We start from the raw sequence: 13306 nt of genomic DNA, 5'->3' as shown, positions 1-13306 counted from the left end.
CTTTCAGAGCATTGTGGATTTAACAACCATGCGAAGCACAGGCTTTGGCTGGAGGAGTGTCCGTGCAAACTTTCTTCGGGGAGATACTGGAGGAGTGATCTGAGGCCGGTGTGTAGAGAGGGTGACTTGCGGCTGGAACGAACAGGGCTGATTCGAGGATGAACTCTTGTATAATTTGCAGTTATTTGTTCCTGTGACTAGGCGGGCCAGGTCTGCTTTGTTGCCAAAAGACAGAAAAGAAAATATTAGTTTGTATTTTCAGTGAGGATTGGGGCTGCATAATTATTAAGATATTGCAGGTGTTCTTTCGGGTATACACCACAGCCTTAATCTTCAGCTGGTGAGTCCTGCCTGGACCGAAGATGAGTTCCCTTAGTAGCATCACTGCCATTTTGTTGCTCATCGTGTGTTGGAAGTTCTCCAACCCATAAAGGGTCTCTGAACTGGTTCCATGCACATCCCTAGCATGGAGTCCATGTGTGCACCAGGGGTCTCTCTGATTTTTCCCCCCATCTCTGTGCAGAATGTTTTGTTCTGGATGGCAGTATCAAGGCACTGTATGCACAGATGCATTCAGAGTGGGGCCTTCCTAATTCAACCTGAGCGGGATCTAAAATTAATTGAGCTGACATCAGAAAACTTATGATCATGTGCATGTGCGCACGCCTTAGAGGGAACTGTGGTGTGTACCATGATGGCTCAAGGACTGCTGGGGGAGGGGGTGCGCAGACACAGCAAGAAGCTGTATTGAGTGGTGAAGGAGCAGGTAAAGACCTGCTGTTTTTACTTTTAAAGGTGCCCTACACCAGTCGAATTGGTTAGGTGGCCCCATGAACCGGTTCAGCTTGGAATCTGTGCTCAAATCTCAATTAATGCACACCCCCAATTAGTGTTAGTGGCAGAGATGAATAATTTCTGGTTTCTGTATTTTCAAATGGAAAATGTCCATTGCTTCTCTGTCCCAGCACACTTTGTTGCAACTGGGTGCAAAATCTAATTTAAGTCTGCAAACTTGCTACTCCATCTCTCTTAAGGCTGTTAGAAATCGCAGGTTCTATTATGTTCTTCTTGTTGCTTAAAATCCAGCATGAGTTCTGGTGAACTTGAAAAGTTAAATACTGTTTTTGTTTGTCATAATAATATTGCATTATTATCATCCCTGTGTAGTATCTTTCTGATGGACCAAGTCAGATGCACTTGGTCTAAAATGTGTATACTGCTACCTTAGTTTGCATTGGACTTTGAGCCTCTTACTTGTACTCTGTGTGTAATGTAATCATTTCCTGATCTAGAGCAGAAAGTACTACACTCTATCTTCCTTTCTACTGAAGTAGATGGTTCAGTGCCTGGCATTTGAGTTATGGCATAAGAATAGTGTCGTCTGTGAAAATATTTAATCTTACTTAGACTTGACACTTGAATACCATGGTGGATTATTGTGGCTCTGTACTTGTAGAATAATTGCTTCTTATACCAGGTGAATTACACTTTGTGCCTGGTATCCCCCCCTTTTCTTTGTTTTTGGCATAAATATATCGGCTAAGTTCCAGGTTGCTGTTGAGTATTAACTGTTGCTTAATACATTTATAAGGACTTGAATATTAAATAGCTTTTTTTCTGAAATGACAAATGTCTGAAAGTCTTAATAGACTCATCTTCACCTGTGACTTTCCTAGGTTTCCAAATGCCCCTAATCAGGTTTTTGATCATCCTATGGTACAAGCCCCCATCCTACAAACATGTAATGTGAGTAAACTCATTAGGAGAGTTTGTGTGCATTTGAAGTTAAGTGCATGCTTCTTGCAATTGGTTAGAGCCTGTGACTTGGCATGTGGACACAGCTTGTTCAGAAGCATGGCTTGAATATTTGGAAGGATGGAATTGCTTGAAATCATTGGGTTGAGAATTAAAAATCTATCTGTTCCAAAGTGAATTAATTTGTGAATTAGTCTGGCATGGTCATTATACATGGTGAATTAGCATACTAAACTTCCTAATGTAGGCTTGGACAGTTCTAAACGAATACCCATGTTCCAAGTTATACACAAACAGTAGGGCTATTGTAAGCTTGCACTTGCTGTGAGATGCCAGAACCCAGTTGGGAGAAGGTTAAGTAGCATTCAAGTTTTGGACTGGTTCATCAAACGTACCTATCACTGGAGGAGAAAAAGAGCTTTAAACTTGCTAGTGTGACCAATGTCATAAAAGCTTTTTCTAAGAGCAAAGAAGCTTTAATCAGATTGTTTAGATATTTGAGGGTAGGGATGTTAGGTCTGATCAGCATGATTGCAAAACACTTAATCATTCCTTAGTTCTACAGATGGAATATGAATTTTGGTCTGCTTTCTGTAGTTCAGATAGGATGAGAGTTTGCAGATTATCTCAAAGCTTTGGAGGGAATGCATGTATAACTGCTGTGACATGGTGTTTTTGCTGTGTTCTATCTGCTCTGCAGCATGTGATATTAATGTTGGTCCTTGTTTCAGAGACTTAATGATAATAGTAATTGGTTAACAAGCTTTTTGCCTTTTAATTCAGGGGCATCTCCAGGTTCTTCTTGTTCCTGCTTCTTCATGAAGTATATTGGGGGTTGGCACATTGCAGCTGAAGTGCTATTGGAGATAAGATTCATCTGGTATAAAATGTTTTGAATAAAACAAGGAATTGGAATAAAAGATCTGAGGCTAATTTGATTAGAGAGAGGCAGAGTGACTTAGCTATTGGTAGTCCAAAAGTGAAAGATGCAAATTGAAACTATCCAAGAGCAGTAAGGCACTTTTAATATCCTTTTGCATAATGCTTGCAGAGGCGGCTTTTCTTACAGGCTTCCCAAATCAATAGTTTGAAACTGAATGCTTATTTAAGAAAACAAGAGGGTACAAAGAGGATTCTTACCTTGTAGGTTAAATTGAAACTTGGCAGAGAGTAGCATGTTCTGAAGTGGTAGGGCTGTACAAATATTTTTGTTGATTGGAAACATCTCCAGAAAATCCAAGGTCTAGGATACTCTTTCTCAAACTACCTACAGTATTATAAAGCTCTGTTATGTTCTTATCCTATAAACTGTTTTAAGATGAAATGTTAGTAAAACACGGGAATGAAAGTGTCACGCAATCAGCAAATTGAGTTTATTTGCCTGAGACCTCATGAGCTAGCAGAGCCCTGTTTTCAGCCACTACTTCTGATACTGAGAAGAATCATTGTCTTCAAAAGGATGATTGTTCCATAAGATCAGAAGGTGGGCATTTGAGGAAAAATGTGAAATAGAGTGTTTCTTGGGAACCCTTGGATGGTTCTGAGAGAAAAGCATTTTAAGTTTTAGTTGCTGTTACAACCATAACTGTCCAATGTCTTCCAGTCCTTAATTATTTAGATCTTGTGTCTTAGCAGAGGTGCACTTAGGTAATTTTGGGGCCTGAACCTAAAGGCCTTTGCAGCCCTCACACCCCGGCTGCAAGTTAAGCATCATCTCCCTACACACACCGTGACAAAGACAGTATTTTAAACACATGGATTTTAGAGGGCACAAAGCAACCGAACTCACAAGAATGTAATAATATATAACAGGTATACTTAGGCAAATATGCAATAGCAAAAACATTTCAACGCATAACTTAACATATTACCATTCCACACATTACTTTCCCCACTCCCCCGTCTTGTGTCCCTAAAGCACCTGGCACAGGTCATAATCACACTATGCCCAGCGTAGTGCAGGCCAGTGGTGACCACACCACCCAGCATAGACTAAAGAGAATTTGGGGTCCCCAGGGGGTGTAGAGGCTCTGGTCTTCAGCCCCGAAGTCCAGGGGTAAGAGCGCCACTTAGTCTTAAATGCAAAACTGCAAACATTGTTCAGTACTGATAAGCTTTTTGACTACTGATGTAACAAGGCAGATGACTTAAGTTATCTGCTTCTTACCCACAATGAACCTTTGAATTTTGTTTTTGAGGAATTGAATCTGTGTGCAGAGGCGTAACAATAGGGGGGGCAGGGGGGGCACGTGCCCCGGGCGCCACCCTGGTTGGTCACATGGGGGGCGCCAAAAAGAAGGGATTGTGTGTGGGCAGAAGGGATTGTGTGTGGTGAAAAATTGTGTGAAGTGGGCTGAATTTCTGTGTGTTCTCTCTTCTTCCCCAAGATATGTTTGCATAAAAATCTGGTGACTATAAAGTGAAACTGAACAGAATTCTCTTCAGGAGGGCACCATAACATATGAATATGTACTGTTAGGAAAGTGATATGGAGAAAATGAGGAGAGCTGAAAGGAATTTTTTTTTTCTATGAACAAATGAGCCTCCACATGTATATAAATAAATATAAGCCTCTCCTGTTGAATTATATGGGGGAAAGTGCTTAACTAAGTATGTATGATACTACATACATACTTAGGTTTTTCCTCACAACAACCCTGTGAGGTTGGCTTGTATCTCAAACATCAGAATTATGATGCAATGATGATACATACTACTATGTATCATCATTGCATTATAATTCTGATGTTTGAGATACAAGCCAACTTCACAGGGTTGTTGTGAGGAAAAACCTAAGTATGTATGTAGTATCATACATACTTAGTTAAGCACTTTCCCCCATATAATTCAACGGGAGAGGCTTATCTTTATTTATATACGTGTGGAGGCTCATTTATATACATGTGGAGGCTCATTCACGGGGGGGGGGGCGTGGCGGGGGGGCGCAATTTCAGTGCTTGCCCCGGGCGCCGTTTTCCCTAATTATGCCTCTGTCTGTGTGTGATCTTTGACCTCAAGGCCCAGTTATTGTCAAGTTGTGTATAAGATTATTTTGAAATGCTGATATTGCAGAGGTGAAACAAAAAAGGGAGACCCATCACCTGCCCTAAGCCATTTCCCCCTGAAGCAGGAGAGCTGAATTTTGTTGTGGATTACATTTACAAGAACAAGAATGAGGTAATCCGTAACTAGTATGGATCTCTCCCCTAAACAGTTGGGTCTGATAACCCTTTCCTACTTCTAAAGTATTACCACACAAAAATCCAGTTATTTCTTTTTTACCCTTCTGCCACCTCAGTCTGACTCTCAGAACTTGGATTAGAATCTTGAACATGCAGCCTTCATTGTCTGGCCTTCCTGCCCTCTGTACTTCAGCCCTTACAACTGCTGGCTCTTTTAATTCCTGCTTTCTTAAAATTGGTTCACGTTTTTTCTATTGCTCTGCCTTCTTGGTTTAGCTTGCTGGATTTATTTGATCGTCTGTGCTAACTCTTCCCTGGAACTGCTGACTGACTTTGACTAAGTGGTAACAATATTCTTTTATGCACCTCTGTCCAAAACTCTTCACGAAACAGTTATGATAGTTTGCTTAGGCTCTTTTCCAACTGGGCCACCAAGTCTTTTTGATTGTACCCTCCAGGTCACTAACTTAACCAATGAATCATTGGCTACTTTCAACCAGTCTTAGTTGGGTTTCAGTTGTTCATTTCATCTCAAGATGGAAGTGGCTTATAATTGAGACACAGAAGTGTGACATGATATGGCTGTGTGTAGAGCTATATGTTTCTGTGTTTTCGTGGCTTTAAAGAGCGAGGAAATAAAGCACATGGTCCCCCTGCTAACTTGCCAAAGAGGCACCTTTTAATGTGGTGATTCTCTTTATTTAGCAGGGGAAGAGTAACTAGCCCTATCTACTCTACTCCCAGCACAGTACCTCCAGTGACTGTTGCTGATGTCTAATGCTTCTTTTTAGATTGTGAGTCCTTTGGGGACAGTGATCCGTCTTATTTATTTATTATTTATCTGTGTCAACTGCCCTGAGCCATTTTTGGAAAGGCGGTATAGAAACAGAATAAATAATAATAATTAATAAAGGGACAAGGCAAATCATTTGGAATGCAGCTTTAGAGATTTTGTGGGAAAGTTCAAATGTAGTTTACCACATGGCTAAACAAGTGAGAAACTGCACAATTTAAGCACCATAACATGCACATTAAAGTATTCATATCACAAAGCACCAGTTTTTCTAAAATGCTGTACATACAAAGACAGTTTCAGCTTAATCTAAAATAAAAATTATGTTCAGCTTTTTGGTTCAGAGGCTCATGAATGCAGCTTATGCTGGCTCAGTGGATTTTTTTTTAAAATGTTAAACTGCCCTATGCCATATACTGCTGTTGAGATGGGGGTGGAGTCTCCTTGGGTTCACAGAATTAGTTTCATGGCAGTCATGGATTGTGTTTTGTAGAACAATCTTATTAATTAGTAACTGATTAAAGAACAGTAAGCAGAGGGTAAGAAAGAATGGAGAGACGTAAGCGGTGGAGTCACCGAAAGAATTGGGATTATTACTCTTAAATGTATTAATAAAGGATCTGGAGTCAGAAATGAGCGTTGAGATGAAAATTTGCAGATAGCACCCAACTACAGATGGTGAAAACAAAAGTAGACTGTGAAGAGTTGTGGAAGGATCTCCCTAAATTGGGTGTATGGGCACTAAATCAGGTTCATGTGAGATCATACAGCCAGTATTCAGAATCTGACTGGGGGCGGGGGAAAGCCATGTGTTGTGGGTGCAAATGATTATCGTGGTCAAGTGTGTTGAATTAGGGTTGAAATTTGGAGGCCGTTTGCATTTAAAATTGCATACATGTCTGTCTTAAACAGCAGCGTTTTCTTTAAACTCAGAAATCTGATGTTGCTGCTTTGAGTATCTCAATCAGTTTTCTGCTCATTTGTTGCTCTCAGGAGCTTGCCAGACTGAAACAAAAGCTTAAACTCAAGAATTACATATATGTTTTCAGTCGAATGATCTAGTACCTTTTAGGCCGTGGAGCAGGAAAGGGGGTACTTCTGCTTTTTCACTGAAAAGTGTGTGTGTGGTGTTCATAGTTGCAAAATTGTGAAGCTGCACTTGGGAAATGATCTTGCATTCTCCTAAAATATCTCATTATATTCAGCAGAATTGTAACAGTTGTAACATATTGGTCTACAACGTTTTCCAGAATACATCTTGAAGCTGATTTACATGCTCAGCAAAGTCCTTTTAGAGTTCTATCACTAGAGACTGTTGAATGAGGAATCCATTTTCTAAATGTTTCCCTGCACAAAAAGCACAATTGCTACACATAGAAAACCAGTACATCAGGGGAAAGGATAATAAGTTTGAACTAGTGTGGTGGTTCTCTGAAATGTTTTGGGGCACTTCTACAAGGGAGGGAAGTGAATACAGATGAAAGAAATGTTTCTACCTCTCACATGACACTAGAAATGCCTAGTTTCATGGAATGACAAAAATTTCATGGGTCATCCCATGAAATCAATTGCCAAGAAATTTAGGACCAACAAAGGGAAGTACTTTTTCACACAACGCATAATCAACTTGTGGAATACAGCCAACAACCTGGATGGCTTTAAGAGGGGTCTGGATAACTTATGGAGGAGAGGTCTATCAACAGCTACCAATCTGAGGGCTATAGGCCACCTCCAGCCTCAGAGGTAGGATGCCTCTGAATACCAGTTGCAGATGAGTAACAGCAGGAGAGAGGGTGTGCCCTCAGCTCCTGCCTGTAGGCTTCCAGTGACATCTGGTGGGCCACTGTGTGAGACAGGATGCTGGACTACATGGGCCTTGGGCCTGATCAAGCAGGTCCATGCTTATGTAAGATCGTGTTTTAAAGTTATGCATTTCAGGAAAGATGCATGTAGTTTGGCTGAATGTGTAGTGTATTTTGTCTCGCCGTTTACTGATAGTAGTAGTACCTGTTGATTTTGGTTAATAAAACAAACGGAATATACAGATTTTCTGAGACATGGCTTGTAAACTAATGACATGTAGAGTATATATTCAACTCCTGGGAAGGGCTTTGAAGCCCAGTTTAATTTATAACCATTTGCCTAGAGTTAGTTTCCCACATAGCTCTGGTAATAGGAAACAGCCCTAGCATTATCTTGTAGGAACCACACCAAGTGTTCAACTCTGAACAATAGAAATGGGTTTAGTCTGATTTGGGAAAATATTGATTAAACGAAGATAAGGTTGTAGCAAGTCAAATTTATGGTAAAAAAAAAAATTCATATATAATTTTTCATCTTGTTTGGTTTGCAAGTGGGAGATAATGTCCAGATCACACTTCAGATATCATATGCCTTTTAAGTTTATGAATGTTTTTGCTAATGATAATTCGCCATGGGTTCCATACTTGCCAAAGCCTGCTGAATTGGGAGGCCTAATCAGTATGTTTGCCTGGCTGTGTTCCTCTCACTCTTAAACATGTGCTGCTTACAGCCACATTTTTAACGGTTCTCCAGACTTTCCTTTGACTTGGCGATCTGACCTGTACCATATGGGCCTAGTTTAATTTCTGTATGAAAACACTAATCTGCATGCTTCCTTCAGGTTTTCAGAAACAATTGGCTGGCTGTTCTCGTCAGCATTATGGAAAATAGTGGGACCTGGTTGCTGATGCAAGAAAGTGTTGTGCACAAACGGAATGGAAACTTAGGGGTGACTGCTTTCAGTGTGCTTTGTCTATTTGGCTCAATAGGCCCTAGATGCTGCTGCAACTAATTTACCTAGTTGCTAGTCATACATAGAGCAGATTGGATCTAGGTTGCTCTTCTGAAGGGCTCTACAAAGCCCATGTTAATATTTCATAAAAGTAGTAACATTCATTGCAGTCACAGAACCAAATATGCCTTGCAAACTTTGTTGGAATCTCCTGCTCTTACACCCTTTAGATAGTTAGAGACCATGTATGTTCAACCGCATCTTTTTGTTCAGTTTCCTATGTGGTCAACTGGAATTCATTTACAATATTTCTATCATGCTATTCTAAACTTACTTAAGATGACACACTCTATCGAAAAATATACAAAATGCATCAAAAAAAGTAAAACAAACCAACGTAAAAAAAACCCAGTGTAAGTTCTGCCTACTATCTTGAAGCTCATCGGATCCTTGATTACTCTGTTCAAGGAGAGAAACATCAACTCTCATCTTAAGCAAATTCAAGTTGGCAGGAACTCTCTCCTTCTGTGCGTGTGTACAGTGTTGCCTGCAATCCCCTTACTTTGAATAATTGGCTACTGGGAGAAGTTGTTGGGAAGAAAGACAACAGCTTGAACCTCAAAATGTTTCAGAACTATGCAGTAGTGGTTTTACAGTACTGGATAACTTTTTATTCTTTTCTTCTTTGAAGAAGCGTGGAGTTGAGTCTCACAGCTTAGTGAAAGTGATTTGGTCAAGGTCACCCAGTGAGCTTCATAGATATTCAAGCTTCAGGATACTCCTGAGTGTACATGTATTGGTTCTAATTTTGTTGCGAAATTCAGACTGTACCATAGTAAAATGAAGTAACAAAATGACCAAACTTATTAGGGTGATACTACATAATGCATTCAATAATATCAGACTTCAGCAAAATGATACATGTGAGAGTGCAATCAAACTGCACATGAGAACATCTGCCCATTCTTGAAATGGGGTACCCCCAGTTGATTCTACATACGTGGACAAATGTGTTGGTACCCCTCCACGAAAAAAGAACCCACAATTGTCTCTGAAATAATTTGAAACTGACAAAAGTAATTGGCACCCATCATTGTTTATTCCGCATTGAACAAAAATCAGACTTTGCTTTAGAGTTTTGATGCAACAGAATATTTCAAATAATAACACAAATGAAAATAGTATGGACAAAAATGATGGGACCCTTAACCTAATATTTTGTTGCACAACCTTTAGAGGCAATCACTGCAAACAAGCAATTCCTGTAGCTCTCAATGAGACTTCTGCACCCATCAACAGGTAGTTTGGCCCTCTCTTCCTGAGCAAACTGCTTCAGCTGTGTCAGGTTTGAAGGGTGCCTTCTCCAGACTGCATGTTTCAGTTCTTTCCATAGATGTTCGATAGGATTCAGATCAGGGCTCATAGAAGACCACTTCAGAATAGTCCAATGTTTTGTTCTTAGCCATTCTTGGGTGCTTTTAGCTGTGTGTTTTGGGTCATTATCCTGTTGGAAGATGCATGACCTGCGATTGAGACAGAGCTTTCTGACACTGGGCATTATGTTACGCTCCAGAATGTCTTGATAGTGTTGAGATTTCATTGTTCCCTGCACAGACTCAAGTCACCCTGTGCCAGACGCAGCAGAGCAGCCCCAAAACATAACCAAGCCTCTTCCATGTTTCACAGTAGGTATGGTGTTCTTTTCTTTGAAAGCTTCATTTTTCCGTCTGTGGACATAGAGCTGATGTGACTTGCCAAAAAGCTCCAGTTTTGTCTCATCTATCCAGAGATCATTCTCCCAGAAGCATTGTGGCTTGTCAATATGCATTTTAGCAAATTCTAGTCTGGCTTTTTTATCTTTTTCTTTCAACAGTGGAGTCCTCCTGGGTCGTCTTCCATTGAGCCCACTGTCACTCAAAAAGTGATGGATGGTGCGATCAGACACTGATGGACCTTGACCTTGGAGTTCAGCTTGTATCTCTTTGGAAGTTGTCCTTGGCCTTTTGTCTACCATTCTCACTATCCTTCTGCCCATTCTGGGGTTGCGGCCATGTCCAGGGAGATTGGCTACAGTCCCATGGACCTTGAACTTATTAATAATATTTGCAACTGTTGTCACAGGAACATCAAACTGCTTGGAGATGGTCTTATAGCCTTTGCCTTTAACATGCTTGTCTTAATTTTTTTTCTGATCTCCTCAGACAACTCTCTCCTTTGCTTTCTCTGCTCCATGTTCATTGTGCGACACATAATGATACCAAACAGCAGAGTGACTACTTTCTCCATTTAAATAGGCTGAATGACTGATTGCACGATTGGAGACATGTGTGATACTAATGAAAGAAAACAGCTAATTTGAAAAATCACTCTAATCCAATTATTTCTGATCTTTTCTAGGGGTACCAACAAATGTGTCCAGGCCACTTTAGAATATCTTTGTAGAATAAGTAATACTTTATCTCTTTTCACACTTGCTTTGCTTTACTCGATGACATATCAAAGGCATGCAAGTATACATGGGACAATTGCTTTTCATTTAACCACTTTTCAGGAAGCATAAAACACTTTTCCAATGAGCTGTAAGGGTACCAACAAATTTGCCCACGTGTGTATATAGTTGGTTCAGAATTATGACTGCTGATGAAGTTTGACTTTCAGAGATCAGTTATATGGGAATCCTATGAATTTCATTACATTTTTGTAAATTTTGCAGTTGTACTGCTGCCTGGTTTCTGATTTTCAAGGTATAAAATGTGGTAGATTTCAGGAAACATCTCAAAGATTGCAATCCATACAGTCTCTGGGGAATAAGTCATATTGAAATGAAAGCTATTTCTGAGTAAGTATGCAAAGGATCAAGCTTCATGTCGTAACAGCAACAGAAAATCTTTAGATGCCTGGGTGGCCAGATGCTTTCCTGGATTCACTGGTGTAAATGCAAGAACACCTAGGCTGCTGAAAGAAAGCAGTACCTGGTCCAAAGTTCAGATTTTCAAAGAGTATGTATATTTCTTTCTCATTTCCTCAAAAGGAAGTTAACCCATACTCCTCAAGTTCATAGTAGTGTTAAGCACAGATAAGTGACAATTCTAGCAGGTTAGTTTAAGGGAAACCTGTTGGCTTTTGCTTAGTGCTGGTGTGATTAATGATGACCTCTTGCCCAGTTCAGCTGTCTGATATTCTACACCCTGTATCGCAAGCAGTTAACTAGAGCACGCCTTTCTTGACTGTGTGGGAAATGCCAAAGGCATTGGGTATACACTGACGTTTCCCATGTGAACTGTTCCCTTAGCATCTTTGTTTTAATCAAGTGATTACATTTTTCCAACATGGAAACTGTATACGCAACAGGGGTCCACAAATAAAGTCTGCTAAAATCTGGTAGGTCATATGTTCTCTTGGTTGGGATAATGCAGAGGATCATACTTCCTTTTAAAAGGGAGTAAAAATAAATGCAAGAACACCTGGAACACTGCTACTAGGTGGGAGTGGAGATGTTCATATGCAGCATATTGCAGGTTTTCTATAAAAGGGATTGAGTAATAGATGCTTGTGTTGAGTAGGTATTAGAAAATCAAATACCTACTCAACACATGTCATGATGGCCTAGCTTAGATACCTCACCCAAACTATGGTATTGTAGTCTAGCCGTGACCCTCACACAGAGGCCCGAAGCTCATTGAGCCTCTGGACCTCCCCAGTGGACTGGACTTCTCAAGAGAGGCAGCAAGCTGACATGAGGGTGTGTACTTGGGTGTTCTTGGACTGCTTTGCCTGGGCATGCCATCGCAAGAGCATCCTTAGTCACAGTGGACTAGACCCCAGGATCCTTTTCCCTCCCTGATATACATATTCCTTCCTAGAAAGTAATCATGATCCCTTCCTAGAGTAACAGAAAAATAGTGTCTCTCTGCACGCCCCTCATCAGTGCCAGTAATTGTGCTTGTGCAAGACTGTGTTGCTGCGGGATCTTACGAGGGTGGTGGTGCAATTGCTGTCAGCAAAGGGCTTAGTTTATTTATCATCATTTATTTATTTATTCGATTTCTATACCACCCTTCCAAAAATGACTTAGGGTGGTTTGTTGCCATTTAAAGGAATTTAAATGCCCTTTCCCTGCCATGGGTGGTCCATTCCAAAAAGGCACAATTGCTCTTGGAACGTACCCCTTGAAAATCATGGCCAATGGCTGACTTTCTGATGCCTTGCCCACAGTCTGGCAATGTAAGTGCTGTGGAGCTTGTTGGGATGTGACCTTGGCAGACCAGGGAGTGGCTCCCCTGCCCAGAGGTTGCTTGACTATGGTTGGACAAAAGCCTACAATGCAATCCACGGTTACAAAAATTAACCTCAGGTTCATCTACCCACAGTTTGAAGTTGTGTGAATGCGGCTTTTGCCTGACTTGTATGTCACGGTAAACTATGGTTTGCGCCAACCCAAACTGGGGAAACATGACTTAAAAGTGAACTTGCAATCATGACTAATAAATGAACCACAATCTGACCAGAGGTAAGACAACACTGGGGTATCATGAAGAGCAACAGATTTGAAGACAAGGCTTTTGAAACCAAGAGATAAAGCTCTTTTATATAAAGCAGATGCACAATGTAACATGGTAGTTAGCTATATTTGTGCAATCATAGTTGTGCAGGAAATGGAGGCAATTCCCAGAGAGAGACTGGTGGCAGGTTTGTGGGATGGGGTAGGGAGACTGTGAAGGCTGCAGGAGCCTGGCAGTTGGTGAGCACTGGAATGCAGATGGAAAATCAGAGACAAAGATAAGGACAGAATGAAGATCAGCGTTTAATTTGTTGTTAATC

At 40.7% G+C, this 13306-nt stretch overlaps 1 protein-coding gene across 15 annotated transcripts in view; it reads left to right on the top strand.

The window, feature by feature from the left end:
• ANKS1A (ankyrin repeat and sterile alpha motif domain containing 1A) overlaps window positions 1-13306 on the top strand; it is a 245708-nt gene that overhangs the window by 1003 nt on the left and 231399 nt on the right. The gene's annotated exons all lie outside the window — the stretch shown is intronic.

The sequence above is a fragment of the Hemicordylus capensis genome, chromosome 4 (assembly GCF_027244095.1).
Source record: "Hemicordylus capensis ecotype Gifberg chromosome 4, rHemCap1.1.pri, whole genome shotgun sequence".
Lineage (NCBI taxonomy): Eukaryota > Metazoa > Chordata > Lepidosauria > Squamata > Cordylidae > Hemicordylus > Hemicordylus capensis.
This window is presented reverse-complemented; position numbering and strand designations above follow the sequence as displayed.